The following is a 15,865-nucleotide window of genomic DNA, read 5'->3' on the forward strand; positions in this document are numbered from 1 at the left end:
CTGATGAAAAGGCGCAGTTAAAGGATTAAAGAGGTATTCCCCGTTGGATATATGGATATTACGTATCATTTTATGATTAATATGTACCGTATCTGTAGTTTTATTTTTAGAATCGCCTCAAAAAGCCCTTTCGTATGATACGACACTCGATAGGTTTTGGAAAAAAAAAATTTTTCCATAAAAAAAAGGATTTGCCATTCCCCCACCCAGCGAAATTTTTTTAGGAACTGCGGGTCAAAAATTTTGTTTCGACCTCTATTATGCGTGTGCCAAATGGCTAACCTGTACATAGATTTGCGGTATTCCTTTGAAATTGGGGTCGAGCGGCTTTCGCTACTCGGAATTACAGTAGGTACAGGGTACAGGTACCCACGATAGGTAGGATCACGAAATACATGCTTAAGGTCCAAGGTCCGTAATATTTATTTAAATACAAAGTCAAATTTAGTCCACAAAGAAATATGAAATTTTAGATTAGGTATATAATTATTATGTATATAAGATGTTTGTATTGCTGACAAGGTACCTCGTTAAAATAAAATAAAAAATCTTTAAAAAAAAGTAAAACGAACTTCAAACGGGAAAAAATAAAATATTATCTCGTTTTATATGCGCTAGCAAACTGGTACGTTTGAAGTCGGTGCCAAGCCAAATCTTAAAAGCGTCAAGTTGCCGTCAAACGAAATGCCAACTTGGTATAGTTTGATAAGAACTATTTAGCTTGGCACCGACTTCAAACGTATCAGTTTGCTAGCGCATATAAAACGAGATAATATTATATTTTTTCCTGTTTGAAGTCGGTTTTACTTTTGTTTTAAATATTTATTTTATTTTTCCATTTTTAGTGTTTCTTCATCTCTCTGGCCAAACTGTCACTAAAAATGTTTGCACTTCGGGTAAGTTTCAAAGTCTGGATCTAATCTAAGCTATCAAGATTTGAGGAGTTGGACCTCATGGAACCCATCATCAGAACTAGACTTTAACACAAATGTTCCTTCAGAACTTACTTGTGCTTAACAAATATAACGAAGAGGACTTAAATCGCCAAAATTTAAATATGCGTTGTTAAAGTCCCGTTCTAGTAATCATCAGTAGTTCCACTTCATCAAATGGTACTGTTTTGGATGAAAGTGCTTGGTTTGTTGATGAAAATACTAAAACCGATATATATATATGCCTATAAGATTGGGGGAGTTCCCTGGATTCCCAATGGATCCCTTTATCCAAACTGGGTTTTTACAAAAACGGGACTAACTAGGGACTATATACATTCAAACAAAAAAATATTTTTCCAAATCTGGTCAGAAATGACGTAATTCTAAGAACATGCATACAAAAAAAAAATACGGTCGAATTGATAACCTCCTCCTTTATTTGAAGTCGGTTAAAATAGAAACCAAGTAAGTACTTATAATTATTGATAAAGCTGTTTGTAACATTAAAATTATAAATCAACACAATTAATTTAAACTTTATTGACCCTTCATAAAAGTTAACGACTCTTGATTGACAACGCTAACTTTTCGCGTTCGTTGTTGCTAAGTATCGTAGGTACTCAGTTACAAGACACGTACGTAGAAACACGTGTATAATCACAATGTGTAATGAAATCATGGACTTAAAATAGGTATAAAGCTTTGTATTGTATGTTATGAACGGATGCGACTTACTTGATTTAAAGGTTCACACGGACCACGTGTTTTAGTTTAGCCGGCTGGAAGCAGTCCGGCGCTGTCGAGCTCTGCACAACGACAGGCCGGCCTGCGATCTTCCCACCTCGTTCCTATACTCGTGTTATCAGTATTACAATACGAACCAGTTTATCCACCGTCTCGTTTCCTCTCTGCCATTGTCTGCTTCATTTCGTCTCTCTCACACTACAGGCTTGTGCGGACAATCAGTCGGAAGTTAGGCGCACATTTAACAGCCAAGTGCGAAGTTAACATTCCATCTGGGGGCTTACCGCGAAAACCAGAATTCGCAAATTGCGGGGATCTTTCTCTTTTACTCCAATGAAGGCGTAATTAATGGGGTGTCCTGGAAGTAAAGAGACAAATTTATTTTCAAAATATGAAATTTATGGTAAAGATTAAAAGTAATGATTTTGATTGAAAGTAGTCACAAAGTTAATTAAGTTATTAGATTTATACAATAGATGGATACAGTCTAAGGAAAAAACGTGCCTCGAAAATCACGAAAATTTGATTTTCGATCAGAGGGCGCCACTAGTTTTGGCCTACTCTCGTATAGAGGGCGTTGACGGTTTCGTTTGTTATTTATAATTTTAACGCATATCAGTGAAAGAACATGGGTCAACATCGTATAAAAATAATTAATGCAAATAAAAAATCATTTATCCATATTTAAATACATTTTAACATATTTTTATAAATCTTCATTTTTAGTTTTAAAGTATGTCGATAGATGGCAGTGAATTTATAGCGGTTACAAAATTTACTATGACAGTACCGCTCTATCTTATTATATCCTCTTTGATTTATAACGAATTTGCTCGTAAGAGAATCATTGGGATTCGCCGGAACATAAGTTCAATCGTCAATAAATCGTTGAGTATTTTTTTCAGATAACTTTTATAAAAACAATGGGTTACCTCTTTTGGCATGTTCCTCTTGGACCTTTACATATCGAGAAGCAGTTTGTTGCACATATGGTTTTAAACCTAGATCGTTTGTCATTCTGGCGACAGACGACTTTGATACTTTTTAACCGTCTTCAAGATTTCAAAGGAGGAGGTTCTCAATTCGGTTGTATGTTTTTTTTTTATGTTTGTTACTTCATAACTCTCTCATTTCTGGACCGATTTAGAAAATTCTTTTTTTGATTGTATGCATATACATACAGATTGGTCCCGTTTTTGTCAAAAAGCAGTTCTGATAATGGGATCCATGAGGAATCGAGGGAACTCCTCAAATGTTAAAGGCATACATATAGTGATTTTAGTATTTTCATCAACAAATCAAGCACTTACATTTAAAAAAGTGACATTTGATGAAGTGGAACTGCTGATGATGATCAGAATGGAACTCTTCAATGACGCATAGTTCACGTTTGGCGATGTGTCCTCTTCGTTATGTTTGTTAAGCAAGTTAGGTTTTCAAGAAACATTTTTGTCAAGCTCGAGTTCTGATGATGGGATCCATGAGGAATCGAGGGAACTCCTCAAATGTGAAAGGCATACATATAGTTATTTTTGTATTTTTATCAACAAATCCAGCATTTCCATTTTGAAAAGTGACATTTGATGAAGTGGAACTGCTGATGATGATCAGAATGGAACTCTTTAATGACGCATAGTTTACGTTTGGCGATTTGTCCTCTTCTTTATGTTTGTTAAGCAACTTAAGTTTTTAAGACATATTTTTGTCAAGCTCGAGTTCTGATGATGAGACCCATGAGGAACCAAGGGAACTCCTCAAATGTGAAAGGCATACATATTGTGATTTTTGTATTTTCATCAACAAATCCAGCATGTACATTTAAAAAAGTGACATTTGATGAAGTGGAACTGCTGATGATGATCAGAATGGAACTCTTCAATGACACATAGTTCACGTTTGGCGACTTGTTCTCTTCCTTATGGACCCAGACCCAAACTTGGACCCGGACTCGGACCCGGACCTGGGTCTGGACATGGACCCCAACTCGGATCCGGACCCGGACCGAACTCTGACCCAAACTTGGACCCGGACAGCCGGACATGGACCCGGACTCGGATCCGGACCCAGACCCGGACCCGGAAATGCTACTAGAAAAGTGGGTTAGGTTAGAACTGTGACCCTTACAGAAACGAAATGCTATTAGAAAAGTAGGTTAGGTTAGGTTAGAACAGCGACCCTTACAGAAATGCTACTAGAAAAGTGGGTGGTTTTACCTCCTATTCTACATTATTAGGCAATATTATAATAATTAGGCAATTAGGTAAAATTAGGCAAAAGATGGATTAGGATAATTAGGCAAAATATGCTGTCTTTTTCATTTCATTGTCTGGAATCTAAGAGTGCACCATCAAATAATAAGTAAACTTCCAGCGGCATCCCCCATTAAAAAAGTGACATTTGATGAAGTGGAACTGCTGATGATGATCAGAATGGAACTCTTCAATGACAATGACACATAGTTCACGTTTGGCGATTTGTTCTCTTCCTTATGGACCCAGACCCAAACTTGGACCCGGACTCGGACCCGGACCTGGGTCTGGACATGGACCCCAACTCGGACCCGGACCCGGACCGAACTCTGACCCAAACTTGGACCCATACAGCACGACAAGGACCCGGTCTCGGATCCCGACCCAGACCCGGACCCGGAAATGCTACTAGAAAAGTGGGTTAGGTGGGTGGGTGTATTTTGAACTGCGATTCTCACAGAACAGAACTGCTATCAGAAAAGTAGGTTAGGTTAGATAAGAGCTGTGACCCTTACAGAAACGAAATGCCATCAGAAAAGTAGGTTAGGTTGGGTTAGAACTGCGACCCTTACAAAAACGAAATGCTACTAGAAAAGTGGGTGGTTTTACCTCCTTTTCTACATAATTAGGCAAAAGATGCTGTCCTTTTCATTTCATTGTCTGGAATCTAAAGAGTGCACCATCAACAATAAAGGCTCTGCCAAACACAAGGCGTGACGCAGCGCCACGTCCGCGCCGCGTTCGCGCCGCGTGATGCCTGTTCAAACAGGTCGCGCGCGGATCGCGCCGGCCTCGCGGTCTCAACACGCCCTCATCGTGCGCGCGAACGCGGCGCGGACGCGGCGCGATGCGAGCGTGACTCGCGCGTTTCTCATTCACGTCCGACTGATATGTGACCCAGCGTGACGCCGCGTGCCGCCGCGTCCGCGCCGCGTGCACGCGCGCGACGGGGCGCGACAGAAGCGGGGCGCGATGCCGACGGGACGCAGTCTGTTTGACGTCGCTAACCTGTCAGCATAGGCGGCGGTCGCGCCGTGGCGCTGCGTCGCGCCTTGTGTTTGGCCGAGCCTTAAGTGAACTTTCAGCGGCATCCCCCATTGAAGTAATTTTTTTTTAAAATATAATTTACCCACTGCCACTCTGACGGACGTTAAAGGAGTCTTATCAAAAATAGATTTAATTCTGTTAATATTTTGAGGTAGGTACCGTGATTGTCCTATTTCTAACCGGAATCTTCTTTAAACTAATCTCACCCGTTTCTTCATTAAAGTCTTATTATTCTATATATACTAGTTTGTCTAGCTTTTTCTTGAAGAAAGTGTTTTACTATATCCTTTTTAGTATGAGAGTCGTAAAATAAAGGCAATTTTGAATAATCCTATTAGCAAGTGCTTCATATTCTTATCATTAATTTTGAAAAACTAATATGCAATAACGAAATTCCTGCTTTTTTGTATTTATTTATTATTCCCACATATTTTTTTAGTTTCCAATTTATTGTGATAAATTACTCATTTTCTATCTATTTAACTAGATTAAGTTATATTTATTTCTATCCTAACTTATTAATGTAAATCTTAATTAGCCCCTTAGGGCTCCCCGTTGTTATCGTCGATTAGTGACAAGTTTAGAGTCGTTACTCCTACATTTGCACTACAGATAGAATTAAAAGACAAACGGCTATCGGTTTTTCAATCTTTTATCTCCATTCTTGTCAGCCGGATTTTGAAACAATTTAAGTAATACTGATATTTTTTTAAACATTGTCCAAAAAACACTTTCGCAACTTGATTGCTGTGAAGGATCTTTCATATACGAAATATCAGCAATCTACATATTTGGGTTCGTCTTTGACATCTCTTAATTTTAATTTTAAACTAATTAAGACAAAAGTTATGGCCAGAAAACCAGTTTTTTGGCCTAAAATTGTTCAATTTGATGCCAAATATCTCGAAGACGAACGAAATGAACTTTGAAATAAATATGTGATACTATATTGCTTAAAGCCGTTGCTGTTAAAATGATAAGCTACAAAAAACACCATAAAACTATGAGATTCCGATCGAAGGTCATTGGCGCCAGAGCCGCTTAAATATCTTCAACCACATATAATATTTATGTTAAAGATAGCAAAATATTCAAGAAGAATAAATAATCCAATCAATTTTTTTCTCATTTCATAGTCTCGGCGACTTGCTGTAATCAAAGCCAAATTTTTCACAATCTGTAAAGATTGAAATAAATATTGGTGCAGTTAAAAAAAAACACCCTAAGATAGATAATCAATCATCATCTACATATGTAACTTCCAACGGGAACATACATAGTTACAATGCGTTTCAAACAATTTTTAACTTTTTCTCAAAAACGCGGTTTTAAGATGTGTAGGTTTGATGATTTAAAAAAGTATGGTACTTTTCAGACTATGATTTGTTTTGTATTAAGCAGCCAATATAACGTAGATTTATGATCCATGCTTAAATCCATAACGAGTATAAGGAACCTTTAGGAATGGAACGCCAAACTTTGTGTTTACGTAAAAGTGATGCCATCAAAAAGTTATGTATATTGTATATCATATCATTGATAAATAAAATAAACCGTGAGAGCTCACCAACTTGTCGAAAAATAGTCTGCTGCAGTTGCCCCAAAACACCTTACATCTAAAAACGTCCCAAAATTCCATGTTATTTTAGATTTATGATTTTTGTGCACACTAGCATAAGGACCCTTTTTTACTAAACTTTGAAACCAGTTTTAACATACGAGTGAAACTAAGCTAGAAAGACACGGCTTTTCCTACATTTTATTATTACGCAGAAAATAATTGAAGTATTTTACAAGTTATCTCCGTAAGTAGAAATAAGCAAACGGACTCTTCTTCCATGGAAAGGCACAAATGCTTTTTAGTGCGGTGCGGCTACAAAACAATGCCCAAACATTTATGAATCTGGGGGCACCGCAGTGACGCAAAGACGAGCAAAGCGAAGCGCAAGGGCACTACTTACCTTTTCTCGAAGCGCTTCGTCATTTTTTCGAATCCTCATAACTTGGGTTTGGATTATTCCAGATAAACAAAATTCTCGGGATATGATGTCATTAGTGGACTTATTAAGCACTTTTTTTTTCAATTACATAGCTCTTATGCTTAAGATTTCATTCATATCTAAAAAAACCCTGATTTCGTCACTCACTCACTCACTCACTCACTGATGATCATCAAAACCTTTAGGGTACTTCCTGAAATCCTAGGAAGCTAAAATTTAGTATGTAAGATAGTCTTAGTAACCAAACAACATAATAATTTAAAAACTTGAATTTTTTAGCCCGTAAGGGGGTTAAAGGGGGGGTGGAATTTTGTATGGGAAATTAATAACCGTTGACGATTTAGTTGAAATTTGGTATGTACCTATACATAGTTTTGCTATGGGGAAGGATATTGAATAGTTTCAACCCCAAAATCACCCCGTAAGGGGGTGGAACAGAGCGTTAGGGGGAAAAGGGGGGTTGAAGTTTGTATGAGAAATCAGTAAAAAAAAATTGTGTAAAAGTTGCCTCCTGATACGTATTTCAGGATTTTAATTAGTAAATTATCCCCAACCATGGATGGGATGGAAGATTGTCATAAGCAACTTGCAAAAAAAAGTGAAATCCGACCAAAAACGTTTTCATGTAAAATGTTGCCAAGACGAAACCATAAGGCTCGCACTGTTTTAATGTTTTAATGTTTATTTGGGCACAAACGGTACAATAATTCTTACAGGTAGTAATATTAATTAATACATGAACCAATGAAGTTGCCACCAACTACTAACGCATATACAAAAACAGAAACAGAACGGGATAACAACTATATCTACAGAACAAACATTTGTCGGCGTTATAAATAAAATTAAAATTAAAAGAGAATATCGCTGTGTACGTCGGCGACCACCTGACCCCAGCTAATAAGTTATTACTGAAGCAGGCTAGACAACTGAGGCTGGAACACAATTATTCTTATCTATGGATTCGCGACTGTAAAATTTTTGTTCGAAAAACCGACCAAAGTAAGGTTATAATAATAAGTAACGAATCTGATCTCAAAAAGATCAAGTGACTACCTATAACTATAATACTATCGGCTATATATCTATTGTTGTACCTATATCCCTCTGTCATGTTTCACATTTTGATATATACATTCACATTCTACACCGGTTTAAAATGCACTCAATATCATTATTGCATGTTCCATTATATGGCCGTTGAATACACACTATATAAACGTAACACTAGTAATATTGGAAACATTTTATTACGTCGATATATTTTTTATGTACTGCTACGTAAATTCTGTGCATGCACGTCTTTTAAATATATTATTCAACACTATAATATATTTTTCCTTACCTACAACAATGTGTCAAAATTAAACCCCTATTTATTATTTCTGACTGGCGCTATGTACTTAATAAATCTAATATCAAGTTTAGAAACTTTTTTCCTAAATGAAAATGGCTAATACTGTTTTTAATGGTTATTACCAAAATGTGAGGGGATTACGAACAAAAGCTAGTGAGTTTTTCTCTAAAGTGGCTCAGTCAGACTACGACTTCATCTGTTTGACGGAAACCTGGCTAACTGCTGATTTTTTTGATGGAGAATTTTTTGATTCAAGTTTTAATGTTTTTCGATGCGACCGGTCGGCGGAGGAAAGCGGCGCGATGCGCGGCGGTGGCTCAGCGGTGGCGGTGCGCGCGCGCTGCCAGCCGGTGCACCGCGATTGGCCAGTGCCGCCGCGCGCCTATTGTGATTGTGTATGGGTGTCTGTCCCGCTCGACCCGTGTGAACGAAGCGCTCACAATACACAACAACAATCCTTTTTCAATATAGCTTGTATTTATATCCCTCAAGGTACTGGGCATAGGGATACACTAACCTCATTTTTTGAAATAGCTAGTCAAATTATTGTTGAGAGGCCGAATGATTTGTTTTTGATTACCGGAGATTTTAATATACCGGAGGCCGAGTGGCTGGCTCATTCATCCCCGGGAATGCTTTTAATGACGGGACACACTTACACAACAAGAATAATGCACGATTTTTTATCATTTACTGAATTAAACCAATTTAATTGTGTACATAACGTTAACAAGCGCATTCTCGACCTTATTTTTTGCAGTACAGAGTGTACAGTCGCTGCTTGCGACCAGCCACTCACGCTTGAAGATAATCACCACAAAGCGTTAACCATAGATATAATTTTAAGATTTGAACCCACTCTTAAGCCGATTCCTAGTTTTATTTATAATTTTAACTGTGGTGACTATAGCAAGATTAACTTGGAATTATCTAAAATAAACTGGTACTCACTCTTTGAAAATAGTGATTTGACTGGCTGTGTTACAAAATTCTACGATATTTTAAATAAACTTATTAATAATCACATCCCTAGGCGTAGGATTAATGTGTCAGCTTCCGTCCCGGTGTGGTACACCAAACCATTAAAAAAGTTGCTAAGTGAAAAGCGTAAGTTCCATAGGTTATGGAAAAAATACCGTAATCCTTTAGACTACGAGACCTTTAAAATATTACGTAAACGCGCAGAAAAAATGGAATTACAATGCTACAACGGTTATATATACTACGCGGAAAACAAAATTAAATCATATCCAAATTATTTCTGGTCGTATATTAAGTCGATTAATACTAAAAATAAAATACCTAAGACTATGAAATATAAAGATCGCACAACCTCAGACGGTGCAGAAATTTGTAACTTATTTAATGATCACTTTCACTCCGTTTTTGAAACGTCAGATACTAATTTGCGAGTTGATACATTGGTGCCACCAACTGAACCCTTAATTGACGCAAGCAGTATATATATTGACCGTGCTATTGTCCACGGGATATTGAACACAATCAATACCAACAAAGGTGCAGGCCCGGATGGTATCCACCCAATTTTTATTAAAAATTGTTCAGCGAACTTATCGTCCCCACTCACTATTCTTTTCCAAAAATCCATTAAAACTGGTTTCGTTCCTGAAATTTGGAAAAAAGCTTTCGTAACTCCAATCCCCAAGGGTCAAGTTAGCCAAAATATTGAACAGTATAGGCCGATTTCAAAATTATGCCAATTTAACAAAATTTTCGAAAAGATAGTCACAAATCAACTCTCCCAAGTAGTCAAAAATCACATTAGCCTTAATCAACACGGTTTCTACAAAGGTCGTTCAGTAGATACTAACCTATTGACTTTCACTAATGATATATTAGTAGCGATGGATGGAGGCGCATGTGTAGAGGCCGTGTATACAGATTTTGCCAAGGCTTTTGACAAAATATGCCACAATACACTTTTACTCAAGCTTTGGCACCTTGGAATACACGGAGACTTATTCCGCTGGATAAAGTCATATATAGAGAATCGGAGCCAATGTGTTGTTCTAGCAGGTTACGCCTCTCAATGGAAGTCTATTAGTTCCGGAGTACCACAGGGATCTCATTTAGGCCCTTTACTGTTTACGCTTTTTATTAATGACATAGATAAATATATTAAAAACTCGAAAGTGCTGCTCTACGCAGATGATACAAAAATTTATAAGATTATCAATTCTGTTGAAGATTATTATTTGCTCCAAGATGATTTGAAAAATTTTGAGACATTTTGTACTAAAAATAATTTATTTTTAAACTTGAATAAATGTTGTGTCATCAGTTTTTCTAAGAAAAAACATAATGTTAACTATAATTTCACATTAGGCAACAATAATCTGAGTAGAGTAACACAAATCCGCGATCTTGGAGTTATTATGGACTCAAAACTAACGTTTATACCTCATTTAGAATCGGTTATAAAAAGGGCGTACAAACAACTAGGTTTCATTTTACGGGTGGGAAAGCCATTTAAAAATAGTGTCACTTACAAAATCCTTTTTAACAGTTTTGTTCGCAGCCACCTAGAATTTGCCTGCGCAGTATGGAAACCCTATCATAATGTTCATATTGAAAGAGTGGAGCGAATACAAAAAAAGTTTGTTAGAACCCTCGATTTTAGAACTGGTCATACTCACCTTAACTATAACGAGTCGCTGATACATCATAAGCTCCAAACTCTTGCTAGTCGACGAGACTGTGTAGATTCTGTCCTACTTTTCAAAATTATGAACAATGTATTAGATGTCCCCTCACTACTACATCAAATACGTTTGAGAGTTCCTCGTAGACGTCAGCGCCACTGTCAGAAGAAAAAAATGTTTTCCATTCCCTATAGTAGAACATGCTATGCACGAAATGTATTTATAAGACGTGTTTGTAAACTTTTTAACGAAAATGAAAAACTTAATAATTTGGATTTGTTTAACTGTTCCATTAATTCATTAAAATGTGTTTTTCGGTAGTTAATTAATTATGTAAATTTTTCTTATGTATACTTATGTCACTTTCCGGAAATCATGTCATTACTTATTAATTCCTACATTACTTATTAACTTTATTACCTGTACCTACTCATGGGTCGATTCACGAGAATCGGCGAGGATTTTCTTTTAGATATAATTTACAGTTTCAGTACAAATCTTCCGCCGGCTCTCGTGAGTTTTACCTATACCTACCTTCAAACTATTACTACCTAGTACCTACCTACTTTATGTTTTTGTTGTTTTATAGACTGCAATTTATATACAATAATGAAACTCCAGGTCTTAATTTAAGAAATATTTGTAAACTTGTTTGTAAACGACTGTTTGTTTCTTAAATAAAATAAAATAAAAAATAGAATAATGGAAGACAAAAAAAGAAAAAAAAAGAGCTAACAGTTAAATATTCTAAACATTATGCAAAGTTCTTAGAACCTCAAACTTAAACTTAATTAACGGGGTGTTAAACATATCAATGTGTGAGAACTTATTATTATTACACTTGCACGCTTTGTCAATGAAGGAATTCGCTTAATTTTTTTTGCGTAAAGGGGATGTGAAAGAGTTTGTGATGTCGTGTGTTCAAACGACGAGTTCTAAAATTAATTTTATTTATTAGATAAGGGGAGTCAATATGATTTGTTAAGATTATTAAGACTGTCAGAAAGTTATCAGATTTCTTGTAGAGACAAGCTTCTAACTCTACAAGCCCTTCACAAACTCTACACCTTAGTTTAATTATGTGGCTTGGCCGTTTCGTTACTACAAGAACTATTGTATACTTAATAAAAGACAGTGCGAGCCTTTATGGTTTCGTTTTTTTTTGGTGGGATTATACTTACCTACATATTTATTTTTCTTAAAATTTAGCCCACATTTGTTGCAATTTCTTGTGCAGACGTGTTGACCTTATTACAACGCCATAAAGCTAATAATTGGTTGTGATACTTGTGATAATGGTTTGGGGACCTACTACTACCTACCTACCTACCTAGGATTGTTTTCGGCGAAATCAGACAAAAGGGTATTGGAAAACACCATGTTCTAAAGAATGAAACTCCACCGGTCGGGAATGTCGGCATTTAAGTTTATCACCTGAAAGCTAGTGAGAACGTATCTTAATGTACTTAAGGAGCAATATTATCGCAAGTTAACCATCGCAGGTAGGCATTTTTTATCTATGTTAAGTATAATACTATATTATACTAGGTTTTTATGGTTCTCGGTAAAATCCTACTTTTCATTTGAGTACGATCACTTGATAACGCCGCTTTTGTGTACCTACTACCTACCTACCTTTTATTGCGCCGCTGGCAGATTTGTTGTTTTCGCAGTAACGGGCCTGTTACTGTTATAGATATTACCTAAACTATGAAAACAAAACAAAACCAGTTCAAAACTATAATAAAAGATACTTTAATAAAGAAAGGCTATTACAGAGTAGACGATTATTTAACAGACAAACACGTATGGTCGGATACCTTATCTGTACAACTAAGCGTGGCATAAAAGTTATAATTTTATAGACCTATATATTATCTAATTTTAATAGACCTATATATTCAATGTCAACTATTTTTAATTATTATCTACAATATTTTTTTTTGACTTTCAAAAAGTGTTCTGTATGAATCTATTTTGAATAAAAATATTATGATTATGTACGAATACATAATTCATTTTTTTCCTAAAATGTTATTTTTAATTAGTATTGTATTATGTCTGCACACTTATTCTTTACGAAACTATAATACCATTATATATGTACAAACTTTGTTTCTTTAATAGGCGAGATGACTAATTTTTATTAATGGTATCAATCGATCAAGTTTATTTTTAGGATCAAATGTCTATATGGGACCCATTGCATTAAAGCAATACAAAAGTCAGAAATGATAGTCAAAGCCCGACAGTCGTACTTCACTCGCGAAACGCTTCTAACAAAACGATAAGTGAACGTGACGTCAAGTTCACTGAGAGCCCATTTTGAATGTATGGACAAAATAAGAAAATTGCGTCTTTGTCGGTGAAATATTGCGTTTATGTATATAGTTGCTGTACAATTTTTTTTTTGGATGAAATGTAAGGAATCGAATGGTACTTTTTTCCTTTTTGAATGTTGAAAAATTACTTAAATTTTGAAAGTTTCAAGTCCTGTATTTTTGTATTATTTCCATATATTATTTTAATATCTACATTATTGTGATAAATTGCTCATTTTCTATCTATGTTACTAAATTGGGCTGAATAAACGCGACACGTGATCGACAGCCCGCCTGCCTCCGGCCGGGCTTACCTTCAATACATCTATGTTACTAGATTTTGCCATAAAATTCAACATGTGCCATCATCCCTATTGATATCAATATAATAGAATTAGCTTACAGGAGTATTCGAATTTTAGTTATTCGATCTGTTTCCGGTATGATAAGAATTTTTAAATCATTATTTATAAACTCACCTTTTTGACAATTTTGAGGGCGGGTAAAGTTATCTGAGGTTTTCGGCAACATTGCCCACGTCGATTTTGTATGGAAGTACCAGGAAATACACAGCTCATAATAAAGACATTGAAACAAGGGTCACTTAAAGATAAAGGGCAATCCTAGCGTTCCCTAAAATCCTATACTTAAATACGTTAACTTCTGTTCAAAATGGGTGGGCAATGTTACCTAGCCGGTTTTGCATTTTTCCATACAAGTAGCACACGGTATTGCAAAAGTGTTAGGGTTGTCACTTTTGAGAAAATCTGTTATAATAGGTAGATGGCCAAAAGTATGATTTTTGTTAAATTTTTCATACGTTAAGAGTCCGCAGCAAAATCGGTTCTTCATACAAACGTAGTTTCGCTCTCATTTCATTTTAAAACTCCTAGCTAAAAATAAAGCGAATTTATGTTTTTCATACAAAACTTGTTATTGCTCTATTTCGTTTGTTTTATAAACTGGAGCTATATAAACTAACTAGCTTTTGCCCGCGACTTCGTCTACGCGGAATCAATAACAGGAGCTAGAGTAAGTTTAGCGCCTGGATAAAGTGTGATAGCAATCATTCAATTTGAGCATAAGCTTAATTGCTTGACATCAATTATCAGGCAGTTCATTAAATCTCTCAATTTAAACCCCCTTTTTCACTCTCTTTAGGGATGATTTCCGACATAAAAACTATCCTATATCCAGTATATCCTTCCCCGGGACTCAAACTATCTCTATGCCAAATTTCAACTAAATCGGTTCAGCGGTTAAGCGTGAAGAGGTAACACACAGACAGACAGACAGACTCGCATTTATTATATTAGTATGAATAGATGTAGGTATGTGCAAAGTTTCATTACAATCCGACACGTAGTTTTAAAATTAGAACGAAACTCCGTTTGTATGGAAAGGTGAAATTCGGCCAATTTTTAAAGGTCCCGTTTTATAGTTTTTCGCAAACAACTCGTAAACGGTAGCCCATAGCAAAAAATAGTCAAAATAGTCTTATACGTAAATAATCTGTATAAATTTCCTACAAAATAGATATAGGCTGTCCTAAAAATAGCACGTCAAACGGACAATGGACGTAGGGCACCCTAAAAGATCATCCAAACCAGCTTAACATGACCTCATTAAAAGTTGCACGGCTTTCGAATTATTAATATAACCGATTTAGTTTCTTATTAATTTTGCTCTTTTTTAAAAATAAATAAAAAGTCATTTATTGTCGCAGAAAAAAAACAGTAGTAGGTACAATAAGCTTAAATTAGAGCAGTATACAAGTAAGAGTATTTAGAATTATACATAGATAACCTACAAATGCTATGATGGTCATCAAAATTTATAATAAAATCAGCGACGACATTAAATTGCAGACATCAGAAACGCTATTCAATAAGCAGTTAAAGGACTTTTTGATTAATAAGTGTTGTTATACTCGTAGGCTTAAAGATTTTTTGGAAGATGAAATGTAATTATTTTGTAGTTAAGTGTATTTATTGGACATGTCTCATTTTACAATTTTTAATTTAAGCTTGAAATTGACATTAATCTTTAGATTTAAGAGAATTGCCTTGCCCTACCAGGGCCCATGTGAAACTATTATATATGTAACACCTGTGTACCATGGATGCAATAAATAAATATGAAATATATCGGAGCATCGTTTATAATGGCGTAAGCGCCATCGACAATAAGGTCCCTTTTTATAGAAAATACCACATATAATGTTTACGTACATATCCCTGTCCGGCAATTAGGCCCCAAGAGGTTCAAAATTAACACATAGAATGGATTTTAATTAAATTAACAATATTATGCAATATTATACATTATCTGGCCCCGCCAAGACGAGCAAAGCGAACTACCTTTTCTCGAAGCGCTTCGTCGTTTTTTTGCAACCTCATAACTTGGCTTCGGATTATACAAGATAAACAAATTTTTCTTAAGCATTAAAATTTTCAATTACATAGCTCTTATACTTTGGATTTTATTCATATCTAAAAACCCCGATTTCGTCACTCAGTCACTCACTCACTGATGATCATCAAAACCTT

General features: G+C 35.8%; 1 protein-coding gene across 2 annotated transcripts in view; it reads right to left on the minus strand.

Annotated features, from left to right (window-relative positions):
• The window catches only part of LOC134742103 (multifunctional protein r), a 91,824-nt gene that overhangs the window by 16,651 nt on the left and 59,308 nt on the right, over nt 1–15,865 (minus strand). The window contains exon 1 of one of the 2 annotated variants that reach the window (XM_063675047.1): nt 1,671–1,863. The exons of the other annotated variant lie outside the window; for it this stretch is intronic. The gene's annotated coding sequence lies outside the window, so the exon portion shown is untranslated. Of the gene's footprint in view, nt 1–1,670; nt 1,864–15,865 lie in introns of those variants that run through there. 2 annotated transcript variants of the gene reach the window in all.

Source organism: Cydia strobilella, chromosome 6 (assembly GCF_947568885.1).
Source record: "Cydia strobilella chromosome 6, ilCydStro3.1, whole genome shotgun sequence".
NCBI lineage: Eukaryota > Metazoa > Arthropoda > Insecta > Lepidoptera > Tortricidae > Cydia > Cydia strobilella.